The sequence below is a fragment of the Carcharodon carcharias genome, chromosome 25, assembly GCF_017639515.1.
Source record: "Carcharodon carcharias isolate sCarCar2 chromosome 25, sCarCar2.pri, whole genome shotgun sequence".
NCBI classification, from domain to species: domain Eukaryota; kingdom Metazoa; phylum Chordata; class Chondrichthyes; order Lamniformes; family Lamnidae; genus Carcharodon; species Carcharodon carcharias.
Window position 1 is genome coordinate 46,379,611 of NC_054491.1, and position 25,344 is coordinate 46,404,954.

Below are 25,344 nucleotides of genomic sequence, written 5' to 3' on the forward strand. Positions count from 1 at the left end.
CACTCCACAAATAAACTCTCATTACTGCACCCTCACTGTCACATACACCGATAAAGACTCACTAGCCAATCTCATTGTCACACATTCACCAATAAAGACTCATTACCACTCTCACTGTCAGACTCCACCAATAAACTCTCACGACACACTCTCACTGTCACACTACCAATAAAAACTCTCACTATCCACATCACTGTCAATTCCACCAATACACCCTCACTACCCCACTCTCACGGTCACACTCACCATAAACTCTCACTACCCCACTCTCACTGTCACACTGCACCAATAAACGCTCACTACCCCACACTCACTGTCACACTCCACAAATACACCCTCACTACCCCACACTCACTGTCACACTCCACCAATACACCCTCACTACCCACTCTCATTGTCACACATTCACCAATAAACTCTCACTACCCCACTCTCACTGTCATACTCCACCAATAAACTCTAACTACCCCACTCTCACTGTCACACTCCACCAATAAAATCTCACTACCCCAATCTCACAGTCACACTCCAACAATAAATTCCCACTACCCCACTCTCACTGTCATACTCCACCAATAAACTCTCACTACCTCAATCTCACTGTCAGACTACACCAATAAACTGTCACTACCCCACTCTCACTGTCACACTCCACCAATAACTCTCACTACCCCACTCTCACTGTCACACTCCACCAATAAACTCTCACTACCCCACTCTCACTGTCACACTCCACCAATAAACTCTCACTAACCCACTCTCCCTGTCACACTACACCAATAAACTCTCACTACCCACTCTCACGTCACACCCAAATAAACACTCACACCAATCTCCACGTCACATATTCACCAATATAACTCTCACTAGCCCACTCTCACTGTCACACACCACCAATAACCTCTCACTACCCCACTCTCAATGTCACACTCCACCAACAAACTCTCACTACTGCAATCTCACTGTCACACTCCACCAATAAACTCTCACTACCCCGCTCACACTGTCACACTCCACCAGTAAAAAATCACTCCGCCACTCTCAATGTCGCACACCACCAATAAACTCTCAATACCCCACTCTCACTGTCACACTCTACCAATAAACTCTAACTACCCCAGTCTCACTGTCACACTCCACCAATAAACTCTCACTACCACACTCTCGCTGTCAAACTCCACCAATAAACTCTCACTACGCCACTCACACTGTCACACTCCACCAATAAATTCCCACTACCCCACTCTCACTGTAATTCTCCTCCAATAAACTCTCACTAACCCAATCTCAATGTCACACTCCACCAATAAACTCTCACTATGCCATTCTCACAGTCACAGTCCACCAATAAACACTCACTACCACACTCTCACTGACACACTCCACCAAAAAACTCTCACTACCCCACTCTCACTGTCACACTACACCAATAAACTCTCACTTCCCCACACTCACGGTCACACTCCACCAATAAACTCTCACAACCCCACACTCACTGTCACACTCCACCAATAAAATCTCACTACCCCACTCTCACTGTCACACTCCAACAATAAACTCACACTACCCCACTGTCACTGTCACACACCACCAATAAACTCTCACTACCCCACTCTCACTGTCACACTGCACCAATAAACTCTCACTACCCCACTTTAACTGTCGCACCACACCAATAAACTCTCACTACCAGACTCTCACTGTCACATATTCACCAATAAACTCTCACTACCCCACTCTCACTGTCACACTCCACCAATACACCCTCACTACCCCACTCTCACTGTCACACTCCAACAATAAACTCTCACTACCACACTCTCACTGTCACACTCCAACAATAAACTCTCACTAGCCCACTGTCACTGTCACACTGCAACAATAAACTCTCACTACTCCACACGCACTGTCACACTCCACCAATAAACTCTCACTACCCCACTCTCACTGTCACACTCCACCAATAAACTCTCACTACCCCACTCTCACTGTCACACTCCACCAATAAACTCTCACTATGCCACTCTCACTGTCACACTCCACCAATACACTCTCACTACCCCACTCTCACTGTCACACTCCACAAATAAACTCTCATTACTGCACCCTCACAGTCACACTACACCGATAAAGACTCACTAGCCAATCTCATTGTCACACATTCACCAATAAAGACTCATTAACCACTCTCACTGTCAGACTCCACCAATAAACTCTCACGACACCACTCTCACTGTCACAAACCACCAATAAACTCTCACTACCCCACTGTCACTGTCACACACCACCAATACACTCTCACTACCCCACACTCACTGTCACACTCCACAAATACACCCTCACTACCCCACACTCACTGTCACACTCCACAAATACACCCTCACTACCCCACTCTCATTGTCACACATTCACCAATCAACTCCCACTAGCCCACTGTCCCTGTCACACTCCACCAATAAACTCTCACTACCCCACTCGGACTGTCACACACCACCAATAACCTCTCACTACCCCACTCTCACTGTCACACTCCACCAATAAACTCTCACTACCCCACTCGGACTGTCACACACCACCAATAACCTCTGACTACCCCACTCTCAGTGTCACACTCCACCAATAAAGTCTCACTATCCCACTCTCACTGTCGCACTCCACCAATAAAAACTCACTACCCCACGCTCAATGTCACACTCCACCTATAAACACTCACTAGCCACTCTCATTGTCAAACTCCACCAATAAACTCTCACAACCCCACTCTCAATGTCATGCATTCACCAATAAACTCTCACTACCCCACTTTCACTGTCACACCCCACCAATAAACTCTCACTACCAGACTCTCACTGTCACACTCCACCAATAAACTCTCACTACACCACTCTCACAGTCACACATTCACCAATAAGCTCTCACTACCCCACGCTCATTGTCACACATTCACCAATAACTCTCAATACCGCTATCTCCCTGTCATACTCCACCAATAAACTCTCACTACCCCACCCTCACTGTCACACTCCACCAATAAACTCTCACTACCCCACTCCCACTGTCACACACCACCAATAAAAAATCAATACCACACTGTCACTGTCACACTCCACCAATTAACTCTCACTACCCCACTCTCACTGTCACACTCCACCAATAAACTCTCACTACCCCACACTCATTGTCACACTCCACCAATAAAATCTCACTACCCCACTCTCACTGTCACACTCCAACAATAAACTCTCACTACTACACACGCACTGTCACACTCCACCAATAAACTCTCACTACCCCACTCTCACTGTCACACTCCACCAATAAACTCTCACTAGACCACTGTCACTGTCACACTCCACCAATAAACTCTCACTACCCCACTCTCACTGTCACACTCCACAAATAAACTCTCATTACTGCACCCTCACTGTCACACTACACCGATAAAGACTCACTAGCCAATCTCATTGTCACACATTCACCAATAAAGACTCATTAACCACTCTCACTGTCAGACTCCACCAATAAACTCTCACGACACCACTCTCACTGTCACACTCCACCAATAAACTCTCACTACCCCACACTCACTGTCACATTCCACCAATACACCCTCACTACCCCACTCTCACGGTCACACTCCACCAATAAACTCTCACTACCCCACTCTCACTGTCACACTGCAACAATAAACGCTCACTACCCCACACTCACTGTCACACTCCACAACTACACCCTCACTACCCCACACTCACTGTCACACTCCACCAATACACCCTCACTACCCCACTCTCACTGTCACACTCCACCAATAAACTCTCACTACCCCACTCTCATTGTCACACATTCACCAATCAACTCCCACTAGCCCACTGTCCCTGTCACACGGCACCAATAAACTCTCACTACCCCACACGCATTGTCACACTCCACCAATAAACTCCCACTACCCCACTCTCACTGTCACACTCCACCAATAAACTCTCACTACCCCACTCGGACTGTCACACACCACCAATGACCTCTGACTACCCCACTCTCAGTGTCACACTCCACCAATAAAGTCTCACTGTCCCACTCTCACTGTCGCACTCCACCAACAAAAGCTCACTACCGCACTCTCAATGTCACACTCCACGTATAAACACTCACTAGCGACTCTCATTGGCACACTCCACCAATAAACTCTCACAACCCCACTCTCAATGTCATGCATTCACCAATAAACTCTCACTACCCCACTTTCACTGTCACACCACACCAATAAACTCTCACTACCAGACTCTCACTGTCACATATTCACCAATAAACTCTCACTAGCCCACTCTCACTGTCACACACCACCAATAACCTCTCACTACCCCACTCTCAATGTCACACTCCACCAACAAACTCTCACTACTGCACTCTCACTGTCACACTCCACCAATAAACTCTCACTACCCCGCTCACACTGTCACACTCCACCAGTAAAAAATCACTACGCCACTCTCACTGTCACACTCCACCAATAAACTCTCACTAACCCACTCTCCCTGTCACACTTCAACAATAAACTCTCACTACCCCACTCTGACTGTCATACTCCACCAATAAACTCTCACTAACCCACTCTCACTGTCACACTCCACCAATAAACTCTCACTACGCCACTCACACTGTCACACTCCACCAATAAATTCATACTACCCCACTCTCAGTATCATACTCCTCCAATAAACTCTCACTAACCCAATCTCACTGTCACACTCCACCAATAAACTCTCACTATGCCACTCACACTGTCACACTCCACCAATAAACACTCACTAACCCACTCTCACTGTCACACTCCACCAAAAACTCTCACTACCCCACTCTCACTGTCACACTACACCAATAAACTCTCACTTCCCCACACTCACGGTCACACTCCACCAATAAACTCTCACAACCCCACACTCACTGTCACACTCCACCAATAAAATCTCACTACCCCACTCTCACTGTCACACTCCAACAATAAACTCACACTACCCCACTGTCACTGTCACACACCACCAATAAACTCTCACTACCCCACTCTCACTGTCACACTGCACCAATAAACTCTCACTACCCCACTTTAACTGTCGCACTGCACCAATAAACTCTCACTAGCAGACTCTCACTGTCACATATTCACCAATAAACTCTCACTACCCCACTCTCACTGTCACACTCCACCAATACACCCTCACTACCCCACTCTCACTGTCACACTCCAACAATAAACTCTCACTACCACACTCTCACTGTCACACTCCAACAATAAACTCTCACTAGCCCACTGTCACTGTCACACTGCACCAATAAACTCTCACTACTCCACACGCACTGTCACACTCCACCAATAAACTCTCACTAGCCCACTCTCACTGTCACACTCCACCAATAAACTCTCACTACCCCACTCTCACTGTCACACTCCACCAATAAACTCTCACTAGCCCACACTCACTGTCACACTCCACCAATACACTCTCACTACCCCACTCTCACTGTCACACTCCACAAATAAACTCTCATTACTGCACCCTCACTGTCACACTACACCGATAAAGACTCACTACCCCACTCTCATTGTCACACATTCACCAATAAACTCCCACTAGCCCACTGTCCCTGTCACACTCCACCAATCAATTCTCACTACCCCACTCACACTGTCACACCCCACCAATAAACTCTCATTGCCCCACTCTCACTGTCACGCATTTACCAAAAAACTCTCACTACACACACTCACTACCGCAATCTTCCTCTCACACTTCAACAATAAATTATCACTGCCCCACTCACACTTTCACACTCCACCAATAAACATTCACCAGCCTATCTCATTGTCACACATTCACCAATAAAATCTCACTAGCCCACTCTCACTGTCACACTTCACAAATAAACTCTCACTACTGCAAACTCACTGTCACACAACACCAATAAATTCTCACTACCCCACTCTCACTGTCACACTTCACCAATAAACTCTCACTAACCCTCTCACACTGTCACACTCCACCAATAAACTCTCACTACCCCACTCTCACTGTCACACTCCAACAATAAACTCTTATTACGCCACCATCACTGTCACACACCACCAATAGAATCTCACTACCCCTCTCTCACTGTCACATTCCACCAAATAACTCTGTCTACCCACTCTCACTGTCACATTCCACCAATAAACACTCACTACCACACTCACACGGTCACATTCCACCAATAGACTCTCTCTACACAACTCTCACTGTCACACTCCACCAAAAAACTCTCACTAGCCACTCTCATTTTCACACATTCACCAATAAACGCTTACTACCCCACTCTCACTGTTGCATTCCACCAACAATTATTCAACACCCCACTCTCACTATCACTCTCCACCAATAAACTCTCATTACCCCACTCTCACTGTCACACCCCACCAATCAACTCTCACTAACCCACTCTCACTGTCACACTCCACCAATCAATTCTCACTACCCCACTCACACTTTCACACCCCACCAATAAACTCTCATTGCCCCACTCTCACTGTCACGCATTTACCAAAAAACTCTCACTACACACACTCACTACCGCAATCTTCCTCTCACACTCCAACAATAAATTATCACTGCCCCACTCACACTGTCACACTCCACCAATAAACATTCACCAGCCTATCTCATTGTCACACATTCACCAATAAAATCTCACTAGCCCACTCTCAATGTCACACTTCACAAATAAACTCTCACTACTGCAAACTCACTGTCACACAACACCAATAAACTCTCACTACCCCACTCTCACTGTCACACTTCACCAATAAACTCTCACTAACCCACTCTCACTGTCACACTCCACCAATAAACTCTCACTACCCCACTCTCACTGTCACACTCCACCAATAAACTCTCATTACCCCACCCTCACTGTCACACTCCACCAATAAACTCTCTCTACCCACTCTCACTCTCACAGTCCACCAATATATTCTCACTACCCCACTCTCACTGTCAAATTCCACCAATAAACTCTCACTACCCCACTCTCATTGTCACAAATTCACCAATAAATTCCCACTACCCCACTCTCACTGTCATACTCCACCAATAAACAATCACTATGCCACTCTCACAGTCACAGTCCATCAATAAACACTCACTAACCCACTCTCACTGTCACACTCTACCAAAATATTCTCACTACCCCACTCTCACTCTCAAATTACACCAATAAAGACTCACTAGTCACTCTCATTGTCACAAATTAACCAATGAACTCTCACTACTGCAATCTCCCTGTCACATTCCACCAATAAATAATCGCTACCCCACTCACACAATCACACTCCAAAAATAAACTCTCACTACCCCACTCTCACTGTCACACTCCAACAATAAACTCTCATTACCCCAAGCTCACTGTCACACTAAACCAATAAACTCTCACTACCCCACTCTCACTGTCACACTCCACCAATAAACTCCCATTACACCACCCTCACTGTCACACTCCACCAATAAACTCTCTCTACCCACTCTCACTCTCACAGTCCACCAATATATTCTCACTACCCCACTCTCACTGTCAAATTCCACCAATAAACTCTCACTACCCCACTCTCATTGTCACAAAATGACCAATAAACTCTCACTACCCCACTCTCACTGTCACACTCCACCAATAAATTCCCACTACCCCACTCTCACTGTCATACTCCACCAATAAACAATCACTATGCCACTCTCACAGTCACAGTCCATCATTAAACACTCACTAACCCACTCTCACTGTCAGACTCTACCAAAATATTCTCACTACCCCACTCTCACTGTCACACTCCACCAATAAACTCTCACTACACCACACTCACTGTCACATTCCACCAATAAACTCTCATTACCCCAATCTCACTGTCACGCATTCACGAATAAACTCTCACTGCACACTCTCACTGTCACAATCCACCAATAAACTCTCACTACCTCACACTCACTGTCACACTCCACCAATAAACAATCACAAGCCACTCTCATTGTCACACATTCACCAATTAACTCTCACTACAACACTCTCGCTGTCGCGCTCCACCCATAAACTCTCACTACCCCACACTCACTGTCACACTCCACAAATAATCTCTCACTGCCCCACTCTCATTGTCAGACACCACCAATAAACTCTCAGTACTGCACTCTAATTTTCACATTCCACCAACAAACTCTCACTACCCCACTCTCACTGTCAAACTCCACCAATAAACTCTCACTAACCCAATCTCCCTGTCACACTTCACCAATAAACTCTAACTACCCCAGTCTCACTGTCATACTCCACCAATAAACTCTCACTACCCCACACTCACTGTCACACTCCACTAATAAACTCTCACTACCCAACACTCACTGTCACATTCCATTAATAAACTCTCACTAGCCAGTCACACTGTCACACTCCACCAATAAACAATCACTAGCCACTCTCATAGTCACACATTCACCAATAAACTCTCACTACCGCAATCATCCTGTCACAATCCGCCAATAAATTCTCACTGCCCCACTCACTGTCACACTCCGCCAATAAACTCTCATTACCCCACTCTCACCTGTCACGCGTTCACCAAAAAACTCTCACTACGCACTCTCACTGTCACACTCCACCAATAAACTCTCACTACAACACTCTCACTGTCACGCTCCACCAATAACCTCTCAGTATACCACTCTCACTGTCTCATTCCACAAATAAACTCTCACTACCCCACTCTCATTGTCACACACCACCAATAAACTCTCACTACTGCACTCTCACTGTCGCACTCCACCAGTAAACTCTCACTACTGCACTCTCAATGTCACACGCCACCAATAAACTCTCACTACCACACTCTCATTGTCACACTCCACCAAAAAACTCTCACTACCCCATTCTCACTGTCACGCATTCACCTATTAACTCTCACTACCCCACACTCACTGTCACATTCCACCAATAAACTCTCAATAGCCACTCACACAGTCACACTCCACCAATAAACAATCACTATCCACTCTCATTGTCACAATTTCACCAATAAACTCTCACAACTGCAATCTTCCTGACACACTCCACCAATAAATTATTACTACCCCACTCACAATGTCACACTCCACCAATAAACTCTCATTACCCCACTCTCATTGTCATGCATGCACCAATAAACTCTCACTACCCAGCTCTCACTGTCACACTCCCCCAATAAACTCTCACTAGACCACTGGCACTGTCACACTGCACCAATAAACTCTCACTACCCCACACTCACTGTCACATTCCACCAATAAACACTCACTAGCCACTCGCATTGTCACACATTCACCAATAAACTCTCACTACTGCAATCTTCCTGTCACACTCCACCACTAAATTCTCACTACCCCACTCACACTTTCACACTCCACCAATAAACTCTCACAACCCCACATTCACTTTCACACTCCACAAATAAACTATCATTACTGCACCCTCAATGTCATACTACACCAATAAACTCTCACTAGAGACTCACACTGTCACAGTACACCAATAAACACTCACTAGCCACTCTCATTGCCACACATTCACCAATAAACACTCATTAGCCACTCTCATTGTCACACTCAACCAATAAACTGTCACTAACCCACTCTCACTGTCACATATTCACCAATAAACTCTCACTAGCCCATTCGCACTGTCACACACTACCAATAACCTATCACTACCCCACTCTCACTGTCACACTCAACCAATAAACTCGCACGATAACACTCTCACTGTCGCCCTCCACCAATAAACTCTCACTATCCCACTCTCACTGTCACAGACCAGTAATAAACTCTTAATACCCAACTCTCCCTGTCACACTCCACCAATAAAGCCTCTCTACCGCACTCTCCCTGTCACATATTAACCAATAAACTCTCACTACCCCACTCTCATTGTCATACATTCACCAATAAACTCTCACTAGCGACTCACACTGTCACACTACACCAATAAACACTCACTAGCCACTCTCATTGTCACACATTCACCAATAAACTCTCACGACCCCACTCTCACTGTCACGCATTCACCAATAAACTCTCACGACCCCACTCTCACTGTCACACACCACCAATAAACTCTCACTACCCCACACTCACTGTCACACTCCACCAATAAACTCTCACTACCCCACTCTCACTGTCATACACAACCAATAAAATCTCACCATGCCACTCTCACAGACATAGTCCACCAATAATCTCTCAGTACCCCGCTCTCACTGACAGACTCCACCAATAAGAACTCACTACCCAACTCTCACCGTCACACTCCACCAATAAACTCTCACTAAACCACACTCACTGTCACATTCCACCAATAAACTCTCACTAGCCACTCACACTGTCACACTCCACCAATAAACAATCACTAGCCACTCTCATAGTCATGCGTTCACCAAAAAACCCTCACTACGCACTCTCACTGCCACACTCCACCAATAACCTCTCACTACCCCTCTCACACTGTCACACCCCACCAATAAACTCTCACTACCCCACTCTCACTGTCACACCCCACCAATAAACTCTCACTACGCACTCTCACTGTCACACGCCACCAATAAACTCTCACTACCCCTCTCACACTGTCACACACCACCAATAGACGCTCACTACCCCAATCTCACTGTCACACTCCACCAAATAACTCTGTCTACCCACTCTCACTGTCACATTCCACCAATAAACTCTCACTACCACACTCACACTGTCACACTCCACCAATAGACTCTCTCTACACCACTCTCACTGTCACACTCCACCAATAAACTCTCACTAGCCACTCTCATTTTCACACATTCACCAATAAACTCACACTACCCCACTCTCACTGTCGCATTCCACCAACAAACTCTCAACACCCCACTCTCACTCTCACACTCCACCAATAAACTCTCACTACCCCACTCTCACTTTCACACTACACCAATAAACTCTAATTACCCCACTCTGTCACATTCCACCAATAAACTCTCACTAGCCACTCACACTGTCACACTCCACCAATAAACACTCACTAGCCACTCTCATTGTCACACATTCACCAATAAACTCTCACTACCCCACTCTCACTGTCACGCATTCACCAATAAACTCTCACTACCCCTCTCACACTGTTACACTCCACAAATAAACTCTCACTACCGCAATCTACCTGTCACACTCCACCAATAAATTCTCATTACACCACCATCACTGTCACACACCACCAATAGACGCTCGCTACCCCACTCTCACTGTCACATTCCACCAATAAACTCTCACTACCACACTCACACTGTCACACTCCACCAATCGATTCTCTCTGCAACACTCTCACTGTCACACTCCACCAATAAACTCTCACTAGCCACTCTCATTTTCACACATTCACCAATAAACTCACACTACCCCACTCTCACTGTCGCATTCCACCAACAAACTCTCAACACCCCACTCTCACTGTCACACTCCACTAATAAACTCTCACTACCCAACTCTCACTGTCACACTCCACCAATAAACTTTCATTACCCCACCCTCACTGTCACACTCCACCAATAAACTCTCTCTACCCACTCTCACTGTCACACTCCACCAATAAACGCACACTACCCCACTCTCACTGTCACATTCCACCAACAAACTCTCAACACCCCACTCTCACTCTCACACTCCACCAATAAACTCTCACTACCCCACTCTCACTGTCACACTCCACCAATAAACTCTCATTACCCCACCCTCACTGTCACACTCCAGCAATAAACTCTCTCTACCCACTCTCACTGTCACACTCCATCAATGAACTCTCATTACTGCACCCTCACTGTCACACTACACCAATAAACTCTAACTACTCCACTCTCACTGTCACACATTCACCAATAAACTCTCACTAACGCAATCTCCCTGTCACACTCCACCAATAAACTCTCACTACCCCACTCTCACTGTCACACTTCACAAATAAACTCGCACTACTGCAAACTTACTGTCACACACCACCAATAAACTCTCTCTACCCCACTCTCACTGTCACACTCCACCAATAAACTCTGATTACTGCACCCTCACTTTCACACTACACCAATAAACTCTAATTACCCCACTCTGTCACATTCCACCAATAAACTCTCACTAGCACTCACACTGTCACACTCCACCAATAAACACTCACTAGCCACTCTCATTGTCACACATTCACCAATAAACTCTCACTACCGCAATCTACCTGTCACACTCCACCAGTAAACTCTCACTACCCCTCTCACACTGTTACACTCCACAAATAAACTCTCACTACCGCAATCTACCTGTCACACTCCACCAATAAACTCTCATTACACCACCGTCACTGTCACACACCACCAATAGACGCTCGCTACCCCACTCTCACTGTCACACTCCACCAAATAACTCTGTCTACCCACTCTCACTGTCACATTCCACCAATAAACTCTCACTACCACACTCACACTGTCACACTCCACCAATCGACTCTCTCTGCAACACTCTCACTGTCACACTCCACCAATAAACTCTCACTAGCCACTCTCATTTTCACACCTTCACCAATAAACTCACACTACCCCACTCTCACTGTCGCATTCCACCAACAAACTCTCAACACCCCACTCTCACTGTCACACTCCACTAATAAACTCTCACTACCCAACTCTCACTGTCACTCTCCACCAATAAACTCTCATTACCCCACTCTCACTGTCACACTCCACCAATAAACTCTCACTACCCCACTCTCACTGTCACACTCCACCAATAAACTCTCATTACCCCACCCTCACTGTCACAATCCACCAATAAACTCTCTCTACCCACTCTCACTCTCACTGTCCTCCAATAAATTCTCACTACCCCACTCTCACTGTCAAATTCCACCAATAAACACTCACTAGCCACTCTCATTGTCACACATTCACCAATGAACTCTCACTACTGCAATCTCCCTGTCACATTCCACCAATAAATTCTCACTACCCCACTCACATTCACACTCCACAAATAAATTCTCACTAGCCCACTCTCACTGTCACACTCCAACAATAAACTCTCATTACCCCACGCTCACTGTCACACTAAACCAATAAACTCTCACTACTGCACTCTCACTGTCACACTCAACCAATAAACATTCACTAGCCACTCTCATTGTCACACATTCACCAATAAACTCTGACTACCCCACTCTCACTGTCACACTCCACCAATAAACTCTCATTACACCACCCTCACTCTCACACTCCACCTATAAGCTCTCGCCATTCACCCTCTCATAAGTAACTTTTCGTGTGTATTAATTGAGCATCTCCACTTCTCTCACCCTCACGGTCACCGAGTTCCGGTTATTACCACTCACTGTGTAAAGAACTGTCTACCTTAAAGTGCTTTATTGTCTTGCCCAAAATATTAAATCTATGTTCCCTTGTCCTTGTACTGTTATCTAATGGGAACACTTTTTCCTCGTTTGCCTTATCCAACCCTGTCATAATCTTGTACACCTCTGTCAAATCTCCCCTTCATCTCCTTTTCTCCATCCCCAGCTTTTCCAACTGAACCTTAGAATTTAAATCCCCCATCCCTGAAACCATTCTGTTAAATCAATTCTGCCCCCACACATCTCTCCTAAATTATACTGACCCAAAGTGGACTCAATACTACACTGGGGGCCTAACCAGGCCTTTATAAAGCTTCAGCAGAGCTTCCCCTTTTCTGTTCTCAAGGCCTCTATTTATAAAGCCCAAGATCCCATCGGCTTTACTGACCAATCTCTCGATATGTCCTGACACCTTTAATACCTGCTGCCCACACACTCCCAGGCCACTATTGAACCACAGAAAAGTTATGACACTGAAAGAGACCATTCAGCCCATTCTGTCTGCGACAGCTGATCATTTTAATCCCACTTTCCAGCACCTGGTCCGTTGCCTTGCAGGTCACAGCACTTTTGATGCGACTCAGGTGCCTTTTAAATGTGTTCAGCATTTCAGCCTCAACCACCAACTTAGGCAGTGAATCCCAGATACCCACCAGCCTTTGGGTTAAAAAGATTTTCCATATATCCCCTCTGATCCTTCTATCAATCACCTTAAATCTGTGCCCCCAGGTAAATGACCCCTCAGCTAAGGGAAACAGGTCTTTCCTATCTATCATAATTTTGTGCGTCTCAATTAGGTCACCCCTTAGCCTCCTCTGTTCTAAGGAAAACAACCCTAACCTATCCAATCTCTCCACATAGCTGCAATTTTCAAGCCTTGGCAACATTCTTGTAAATCTCCTCTGTGCTCTCTCCAGAGCAATTATGCCCTCCTGTAATGTGGTGACCAGAACTGTTCTCCAAATTCCAGCTGTGGCCTAACCAGCATTTTGTACAGTTCCAGCATTACATCTCTGCTTTCGTATTCTATACCTCGAACAATAAAGGAAAGCATTCCATATGCTTTCTTGACCACTTTTTCCACCTGTCCTGTAGACATGCACTCCAAGGTCTCTTACTTTCTCAACCCCACTCAGTAACTTCCCGTTTATTGAATCACAGAATCACAGTGCAGAAGAGGCACTTTGGCCTATCAAGCCTGCACCGACGCATGAGAAACACCAGCATTCCTTTGCTTTGTTTGCCCTCCACAAATGCATTACCTCACACTTCTCCAGATTGAATTCCATCTGCCACTTCTCCACCCACTCAACAAAACCATTGATATCATTCTGGAGTCGACAGCTATCCTCTTCATTATCAACTACACGGCCAATTTTTGTGTCATCTGCAAATTTCCCAATCATGCCTTCCACATTTAAATCTAAATCATTAATATATGCAAAAACAGCAAGGGCCCCAACGCTGAGCCCTGTGGAACTCCACTGGAAACCATTTTCCATTTGCAAAAACATCCATTGACCATTACACTTTGTTTCCCGTCACTTAGCCAATTTTGGATCCAATCTGTCACCTTCCCCTGTATCCCATGAGATCTCACTTTCCTCACCAGTCTGCCATGTGGGACCTTGTCAAGTGCCTTACTGAGATCCATGTGGACAACATCCACTGCACTAGCCTCATCAATCCTCCTTGTTACTTCCTCAGCAAGTTTTATTAAGTTAGTAAGACAGGATCTTCCCTAACAAAACCATGCTGACTATCTCTGATCAATCTGTGCCTTTCTAAGTAACAGTTTATCCTGTCCCTCAGAATTGATTCCAATAATTTGCTCACCACTGAAGTCAGTCTGACTTCAAATAGACTGGCCAACTCCTCACACCCTTTTTAAATAATGGTACGACATTCACCATCCTCCAACCCTCTGGGACCTCACCTAACTAGCGAGGATTGGAAAATGATCCTCAGAGGATCCGCTATTTCCTCCCTAGCTTCCTTGAACATCCTGGGATACAATCCATCCAGCCCTGGGGATTTATCCACCTTCAAGGATGCCAGTCCCTCTAGTACTTTCTCTCTCACAATGCCTATTGTATCTCATATTTCACACACCTCCTCTTTAACTAGAATGTCTGCATCATCCCCTCCTTAGTGAAGACAGAGACAAAGTCTCATTGAGAACCCTGCCCACATCTTCTGCATCAGAACACAAGTTACTATGTAAATCTCTGATCGGCCCGACCCTTTCCTTAGTTATTCTCTTGCTCTTAATGCACTGGTAAAACATATTTGGGTTTTCTTTAATTTTACCTGACAATAATTTTTCGTATCCTCCCTTTGCTTTCCTAATTTCCATTTTTACTTCACCCTTGTACTTTCTATACTCCTCTAGTCTTTCTACAGTATTTAGTCCTTTGTGACTGTCATAAGCTTCCTTTTTCTGCTTTATCTTACCCTGTATGCATCTGGATAACCAGGGAGCTGTAGATTTGGCAGTACCACCCTTTTTCTTTGTGGGGACATGTCTACACTGTGCCTGTAGAATCTCACCTTTGAATGTCTCCCACTGATTTGACACAGTTTTCCCTTCTAATATCTGTATCCAGTCCACTCTCACCAGCTCACCTCTCAGCTTTGTAAAACTTGTCTTCCCCCAGTTTAGAACTTTTACTCCTGTTCTCTCTTTGTCCTTTTCCATAATGATGCTAAATCTAACTATATTATGGTCACTATCTCCAAAATGATTACTCACTGCTCTTTCATCCATTTGCCCAGCTTCCGAAGACTAAATCTAGAATTGTGCCTCCTCTCATTGGGCTTATTACCTGCTGGCTAAAGAAGTTCTCTAGAATACAATTCAAAAATGTTGTGCCCTTTGTGGCCCTCACAATGCTCGTGTCCCAATTGATATTCGGGTAGTTGATTGTGTTTGTTTTTGTTGTTTTTTGTTGTTGTTTTTGCACTCAGAAACCTTCCACATTTTTGCTCCTTCTAACTCTCTCCCACTTTGCCATTTCGTCAAGTTTGGTGTCATCAGCAAATTTTGAAATTCTACTCTGTATTCCAAGATCTAAGCCATTCAAATATAGTAATAAAAACTATGGTCCTAGCATTGACCCACTGGTAACAGCAGAGACTACCCATCCTCCAGCCTGAAAAATAACCATTTACCACAAGTCGCAGTTTTCTGTCCTTAAGCCAATTTTTTATCTAAGTTGACGCTGACCCTCTTATTCCATGAGTCTCAATTTTGTTAACCAGCCTTTTATGTGGTGCTTTGTCAAAGAGAACGTGCACTGCATTCTCCTCATCAACCCTTTTTCTGTTATATCATGAGAAAACTCAATTGGATTTGTCAAGCATGATCCCCTTGTACGAATATAAGAGCAAAATACTGCAGATGCTGGAAATCTGAAATAAAACCAGAAAATACTGGAAAAACTCATCAGGTCTGTCAGCATTTGTGGAGAGAGAAACAGAGTTAACATTTCTAGTCCGTATGATTCTTCTTCAGAGCTCTGAGGAAGAGTGTTATGGATTTGAAACATTAACTCTGTTTCTGCCCACAGATGCTGACAGACCTGATGAGTTTTTCCAGTATTTTCTGGTTTTATTTCTACCTTTTACAAATCCATGCTGGTTCTGCTAATTAACTCAAACCTCTCTAAGTGCCTGCTGATTTTTCCCTCTATCCAATTAATACTGCTTTATTTCCCTCAAATGCCCATCCAATTTAATTTTGCAATCTTGTCATCGAACATCCCCATTTCTCACCTTATTATGGAAGGAAAGTCATTGATGAAGCAGCTGAAGATGGCTGGGCCAAGGACACTACCCTGAGGAACTCCTGCAGTGATGTCCTGGAGCTGAGATGATGAGTTCCAGGTCTTTACCACTCGCTGCATAAAATAGTCGTTCTTCACATCCCCCCTGCATGACTTGTCCAAATTCGTAAACCCTTGATCCTAGTTCTTGCCACAGATAATGGATTCAGCTTTTCCTTGTCTATCTTATCTAAACATGTCATAATGTTGTTCACCTTTACCAAATCTTCCCTTAATCTCCTTAACTCCAGGAGAACAACCCCAGCTTTTCCAACCTAACCCTATAGCTAAAAATTCCCCCTTACTGGAAGCATTCTGGTAAATCTCCTCTGCACCCTCTCAATACCCTGACACCCTTCCTAAATTTTGGTGATCAGATCCAAACACCATACTCTAGCTAAAAGCAAAAAACTGCGGATGCTGGAAATACAAAACAAAAACAAAAATACCTGGAAAAACTCAGCAGGTCTGGCAGCATCTGCGGAGATAACCACCTATCACTGGCTCTACTTGTCCCACCACCCCCCCCCCCCACCCCACCTTAAACCAGCTTATATTTCACCTCTCTTCTATTTTTACTTAGTTCTGTTGAAGGGTCATTCAGACTTGAAACGTTAACTGTATCCCTCTCCGCAGATGCTGCCAGACCTGCTGAGTTTTTCCAGGTATTTTTGTTTTTGTTTTACCATACACCAGCTGTGATCTAACCAAAGTTTTATATAGATTCAGCCTAATTTCCCTGCCCAGGGGAAAACTCTCTGCTGGTTAGAGTCATACCTAGCACAAACGGAGATGGTTGTGAATGATGGAGACCAATCATCTCAGCTCCAGGACATCACTGCAGGAGTTCCTCAGGATAGTGTCCTCGGCCCAGCCATCTTCAGCTGCTTCATCAATGACCTTCCTTCCATCATAAGGTCAGAAGTGGGGATGTTCAATGATGATTGCACAACGTTCAGCACCATTTACAACTCCTCACATACTGAAGTTGTCCTTGCCCATATGCAGCAAGACCTGGACAGGCTTGGGCTGATAAGTGGCAAGTAACATAATGACCATCTACAACAGGAGGAAATCTGACCACATCCCATTGCTTTTCAACAGCATCAACATCCTGGTGGTTACCATTGACCAGAAGTTTAACTGTTCCAGTCATATAAATATTGTGGCTATAAGAGCAGGTCAGAGGCTGGGAATCCTCTCCACTTGGCTGAATGAGTGAAGCTCGACATCATCCAGGACAAAGCAGCCTGCTTGATTGGCACCCCATTCAAAACCTTAAACATTCACTCCCTCACCATCGGCACACAGTAATAGCAATGTCTACCATAAACAAGATGCACCTAGTAATAGTCAATTAGGAAATTAGTCAAGCTTCCTTCCGGACTTGTGTCCTCTACCATCTAGCAGGAAAAGGGCAGCAGATACATGGGAACACCACCACCTGCAAGTTCTCCTCCAAGTCACTCACCATCCTGATTTGGAAATATATCACCGTTCCTTCACTGTCGCCGGGTCAAAATCCTAGAACTCCCTCCCTAACAGCACTGTGGGTATACCTACAGCACAGGGACTGCAGCAGTTCGAGGAGGCAGCTCACCACCACCTTCTCAAGGGCAATTAGGGATGGGTAATAAACGCTGGTCCAGCCAGCGACGCCATGAATAAAAACAATACACAGAACATTGAATTTAGCAATGGACCCAGTTGATGACAATTTGCCTGATGATATTTATGAATATGGGTTAAATGTTTATCCTCCTTATTTATCATCACTGTTGTATTCTGAGCTGTTATCTTGTTATTAATTGTTGTAATTTTTTCCAACCCTGAAGTATTTCTAGTACCTGTAACATTCCTGATGATCTGGACTCCCATTCCCTCTTTTAATCTTCATGCTATTTTTATTTTTATCACCCAGTCTCTCCCTGCCCCCAACTGCCCTTATTGGCTAGGAGTCCTGGCCACTGCCCTATTCCTCCTTTCCAAAAGGATCTCAGACCCAGCACTGTTCAATCGAGGCCTTGCCCAGCAGTACAAAATGAAAGAACGATTACAACACAGGAGGCCATTCCGTGTCTGCGTTAGCTCTCTGAATGAACAATGCAACTAGTGCCATTCCCCTTCCTTCTCCCGGTAACCCTGCACATTCTTCCTTTTCAGATAATGTTTCAATTCCCTTTTGAATGCCTCGATTGAACCACGCGCTCAGTTAGTGCATTCCCGATCCTAACCACCCGCGTGAAAACATCTTTCCTCATGTCACTATTGCTTCATTTGCCAATTACCTTAAATCTGTGCCCTCTCGTCCTCAATCCTTCCACCAATGGGAACAGTTTCTCCCTATTTACTCTGTCCAGACCCCTCAAGATTTTGAATATCTCTATCAAATCTCCCCTCAGCTTTCTCTTCTCCAAGGAAAATAGTCCCAGTTTCTCCAATCTATCTCCATAACAGGGATTCCTTATCCCTGGAAGCATTCTTGTAAATCTTTCCTGCACTCTCTGCAATACTTTCACACCCTTCCTAAAGTGAGACACCCAGGACTGGATACAATACTTCAGCTGAGGCTGAACTAGGGTTTTAAACAACCTTACTACTTGCACTTGTACTCTATAATCCATTAATACGTCCTAGGATACTGTATGCTTTATTAACTGTGCTCTCAACCTGTCCTGCCACTTTCAATGACTTATGCACATATGTACCCAGGTCCCTCTGCTCCTGCACCTCCTACATATGCACCTCCTTTATTTTATATCATCTCTCCATGTTCTTCCTACCAAATGGAATCACTTCACATTTGTCTGCATTGAACTTCACCTGCCATTACACCGACCTGCCTATGTTCTTTTGAAGTTCTACTCTATCCTCCTCACAGTTCACGATGCTTCCCAGTTTCATAACTTCTGCAAATTTTGAAACTGTGCCCTGCACACCGAGGTCTAGGTCATTAATATTATCAGGAAAACAAAGAGTCGGAACACTGACTCCTGGAGATCTTCTACAAACGTTCCTCCAATCTGAAAAACATCCCTTCACCATTACTGTCTGTTTCCTGTCACTCAGCCAGTTTTGTATCAGTGTTGCTACTGTCCCTTTTTTTCCAGGGGCTAGAACTCGGCTCCCAGGCCTGTTGTGCGGCACTGTAACAGATAACTTTTGGAGGTCTGCATACACCATATCACCTCATCAATCCTCCCTGTTGCCTCCTCGACAAACTCAACACAATTTATTGTGAGCTCATAGTGGTTTTCACAGAATCACACAATCACAAAGTGCAGAAGAGGCCCTTCGGCCCATCGAGTCTGCACCAACACGTGAGAAACACCTGAACTACCTACCTAATCCCATTTACCAGCACTTGGCCCATAGCCTTGAATGTTATGACGTGTCAAGTGCTCATCCAGGTACTTTTTAAAGGATGTGAGGCAACCCGCCTCCACCACCCTCCCAGGCAGCGCATTCCAGACCATCACCATCCTCTGGGTAAAAACGTTTTTCCTCACATCCCCCCTAAACCCCCTACCCCTCACCTTGAACTTATGCCCCCTCGTGACTGACCCTTCAACTAAGGGGAACAGCTGCTCCCTATCCACCCCGTCCATGCCCCTCATAATCTTGTACACCTCGATCACGTCGCCCCTCAGTCTTCTCTGCTCCAACGAAAACAACCCAAGTCTATCCAACCTCTCTTCATAACTTAAATATTTCATCCCAGGCAACATCCTGGTTTTGGGACAGTTTCTTCAAACAACACGTTCTTGAGTCAACCAGAGAGCAGGCTATACTAGACCTGGTACCATGCAATGAGCAAGGATTAATTAATGGTCTCATAGTGAAAGCACCCCTAGGTATCAGTGATCATAACATGATTTAATTTTTCATCTAGTTTGGGGGTGGGGGGCCATGGGGAGAAGAGTGAGTTGAAGTCTAGTGATTTAAGCTCAAGAAGGGAAATTATGAGGGTATGAAGGCAGATCTGATTAAAGTGAATGGGAAAATTAGGTTAAGGAATAAGCCAGGAGAGATGCAGTGACAGACATTTAAGAAGTTAAGGAGCAAATATACTTTCCAGTGAGAAAGAAAGACTCCAGGGAAGGACACACCATCCAGCCTAAGGAAGGAAGGTAAATATAGACCCAGATCTTCCGATCAGGATTGGAACCCCTATATGTGACCCTGATCAGAGAAAAGAAACTACCCACTGACTCCAATTTCCTGGCCAATTTGCCGATGGAGGATCTTTCAGAATGAACGCAGGACAGCTAGGCTTGGAGGGAGCAGTGGAGAGAATCTGTGCAGAAGCCGCACTCCCTTTTTAACCACAGTATTCTGATGAGTAAGAGTTTAAATGTCCCAAATGGGGGGAAGGGTGGGGGGTGGTTGTGAGGGAATAGGGTGGGTGAGGGAAAGAGGTAAGGTGGCAGGTGGATAAGGTACTAGGGTGGTAAGTGGGTAGGTTGACACATGGGTGAAGTGGGTAGGTGGGTTGGGAGAGAGTTGGGGTGTCAGAGGGTAGTCAGGTGGCAGGAGCTAGTCAGGTTGGGTCAGGGGGAATGTGGAGTCAGGTTGTGGGACCTAGTCAGGTCAAGAGTGAGAGAAAGCTAACTAGAAATATAAAAACAGGTTCAACAGGTATCTAAAAAGGAAAAAGGTAAGGAGGGTGAGGGTTGGTCCTCTAGAGAGCAATATTTTGAGAACAGCTATTTTGCATCTATCTTCACTGTAGGGGATACAAAAAACATCCCAGAAATAATTGTGAATCAGGAGGTTAAAGGGAGAGAAGAACTTAAAGCAATTACAATTATCAGGAAAAGGGCACAGAGAAATCGATTAAACTAAAAGCTGATAAGTCCATAGGTCCTGATGGACTTCATCCTAGAGTCTTAAAAGAAGTGATTGCTGAGATAATAGATGCATTGGCTTTAATTTTCCAAAATTCCTTAGATTCCGGAAAGGTCAAATCAGATTGGAAAATAGCAGATGTAACTCTTTGATCCAAGAAAGGGAGATAGAGAACAGGTAACACCTGTCATAGGGAAATTGCTGGAATCTACTATTAAGGATGTTATAGCAGTGTACGTAGAAAATCTTGATACAATCAGGCAGAGTCAACATGGTTTTGTGAAAGAGAAATCATGTTTGTCTAATTTATTAAACTTCTTTGAGGAAGTAACAAATAATGTGGATAAAGGGGAACCTGTTGATGTGGTGTACTTGGATTTCCAGAAGGCATTTGATAATGTGCCACATAAAGGCTACAACACAAACTAAGAGCTCATGGTTTAGAGGGTAACATATTAACATGGATAGAGGATTGGCTAGCTAACAGGAAACAGAGAATAAGCATAAATGAGTCATTTCCAGGCTGGCAAGATGTGAAGAGTGGTGTGCCACAGGGATCAGTGCTAAGGCCTCAATTATTTATTATTTATCTCGATGACTTGGATGAAAGGACTGGATGTATAGATGCTAAATTTGCTGATGACCCAAAGATAGGTAAGCAAGTAAGTTGTGAAGAGGACATAGGGAGTCTGTAAAGGTTAATTGAGTGGGCAAAAATTTGGCAGATGGAGTATAATATGGGAAAATGTGAACTTATCCATTTTGGCAGGAAGAACAGAAAAGCTGCAAATTATTTAAATGGAGAAAGATTACAGAACTCAGCGGTACAGAGGGATCTGGGTGTCCAGGTACATGAGTCACAAATATTAAGCATGCAAGTATGGCAAGTGATCAGGAAGGCAAATGGAATATTGTCATGTACTTCAAGGGGAATGGAATAAAGAGATAGAGATGTTTTGCTATCATTTATATTGGGCAGAATCGTTGGCTCAGCAAGTGGAGGAGGCCCCCGCTCGCTGGGGTGTACAATAACATGGGGTGATGTCAGGTGTGTATCCCAATGTCACCGCGCCTCATTCAGATTTTCAGTTCAGCAGGCAGGCACCCGAGTTGGCTGAGTGCCCACCAAACTGTCAAAGGCCTATTAAGGCCACTTAACTACCAATTAAAACAATAAACAGAGCTGCCCGTCCAACCTTAAGGTTGTCGGGTGGGCAGACGAAGAGCCCATTCGGCCTTTGCGTATTTCATGGGACCTCACCACGGGTGGGATGAGGTTTCATGAAGGGTTTTAAAGGTTTGAAAACATTTTTAATAAAATTCATAGACATGTCCCAGCTCATGCGACAGTTTCACATGAGGGGACATGTCCTAAAAATTCTTTTTTCCTTTATTAAAATTTTTTAAACTTAACCTAATCTCCCTGAGGCAGCTCTGTGCTTGTTTCTACACTCACTGCCAGGTGGCACTGGGAGTAATGCAGAGATTACTACTTTTGAAGTCCTGCTTGCTCTCGCCGACCTAGCTCCCTAAATTCTGACTACAGTACCACATCCCCCTTTCCCCGTATGTCAATCGTACTGACGTGGACCACGGCTGCTGACTGTTCACCCTCCCCCGCGCAGGGTGCTCTGAGACTGTTCACCCTCCCCCACGCAGGGTGCTCTGAGACTGTTCACCCTCCCCTGCTCAGGGTGCTCTGCAGCTGTTCTTGACCCTGGCTCTAGGAAGATACCACACTATCCTGGATTCATGCCTGTTCCTATTCCAGTAAAATCAAAACTCCATCACTATTGCTCTTCCAGTCTTCCTTCTACCCCACCAGCTGCACCGGGCCTCCAGTGGTGCAATGGACTTGGCTCTGGCTGCACCCCCCAGTGAAACCATCATTGGGGAGTGGGATGCACTTAGGGGATCCTGAATGACCTGCCAGTTTCTTCTTGATTGTTTGGTGGTCACCTCTCTCCCTACATACTGCTCAGCTGCAGGGTGACCATGTCTATAAACGTGCTGCCTACGTAGCCCTCAGTCCCACCGATGCTCAGCTGTGACTCCAACTGCTGCTCCAGTTCCAAAACCTGGAAGTCAAGCGACTGCAACTGAGGACAATTCCTGCACAAATAGCTATCCAGGATATAACCTTATATTTCACCCCTCTCCTTGTAAAGAAAAATCAATTCTGTTGAAGGGTCATGAGGACTCGAAACGTCAACTCTTTTCTTCTCCGCCGATGCTGCCAAACCTGCTGAGTTTTTCCAGGTAATTCTGCTTTTGTTGTGTGATGGGATACTCCCCACTTGCCTGGATGAGTGCAGCCCCAACAACACTCAAGAAGCTCAACACCGTCCAGGACAAAGCAGCCCACTTGATTGGCACCCCAGCCACAAACATTCACTCCCTCCACCACCAACACACAGTGGCAGCAGTGTGTACCATCTACAAGATGCACTGCAGCAACTGACCAAGGCTTCTTAGACAGTACCTTCCAAATCCACAACCTCTACAAGGGCAGCAGGTACATGGGAACACCATCACTTGGAAGTCCCCCTCCAAGCCACTGACCATCCTAACTTGGAAATATATCACCGTTCCTTCACTGTCGCTGGGTCAAAATCCTGGAACTCTCTTCCTAACAGCACAGATGGTGTACCTACACCACATAGACTGCAGCAGTTCAAGAAGGCAGCTCACCACCATCTTCTTGAGGAAAGTTAGGGATGGGTAATAAATGCTGGCCCAGTCAGCGACACCCACATCCTAGGAAAGAATAAAAAAGAAAATTTCCTTTAATTGTTAAATCACTGATTCTGCTCCTCCTACCCTCCAGTGTCCTGGTCAATGTTGTCCTCCACAGCCTTGCTTCTTATTCTCACAGGTATCTAGCACATTGTATCTCTTTCAAATTCCCCTCCTACCCTAGAGTGTCTCTAACTGGCACTCCAATTAGAGAGTCACAATCAGCAAATCTCCTGCAATGTCTTCTCTTCCTGCTAGTCACCTATCAATGATGCATTTACACTGACTGATTATGTTTATAAAACTGCTCTCCAGTATTGTATGAAACAAGAAGATGGCACATACAGAAAACAGAAAGTGCTCAGAAGGTCTGGCAGTATCTGTAAAGAGAGAAACAGAGCTAACATTTCAGGCCAATGACCTTTCATCAGAGCTGGGAAAATTGGAGATGTAACAGGTTTGAAGCAAATCCAAGGGA

General features: G+C 45.1%; 1 protein-coding gene across 1 annotated transcript in view; it reads left to right on the forward strand.

The window, feature by feature from the left end:
• Window positions 1–25,344, forward strand: part of endou (endonuclease, polyU-specific) — a 164,631-nt gene that overhangs the window by 108,245 nt on the left and 31,042 nt on the right. The window lies entirely within an intron of this gene.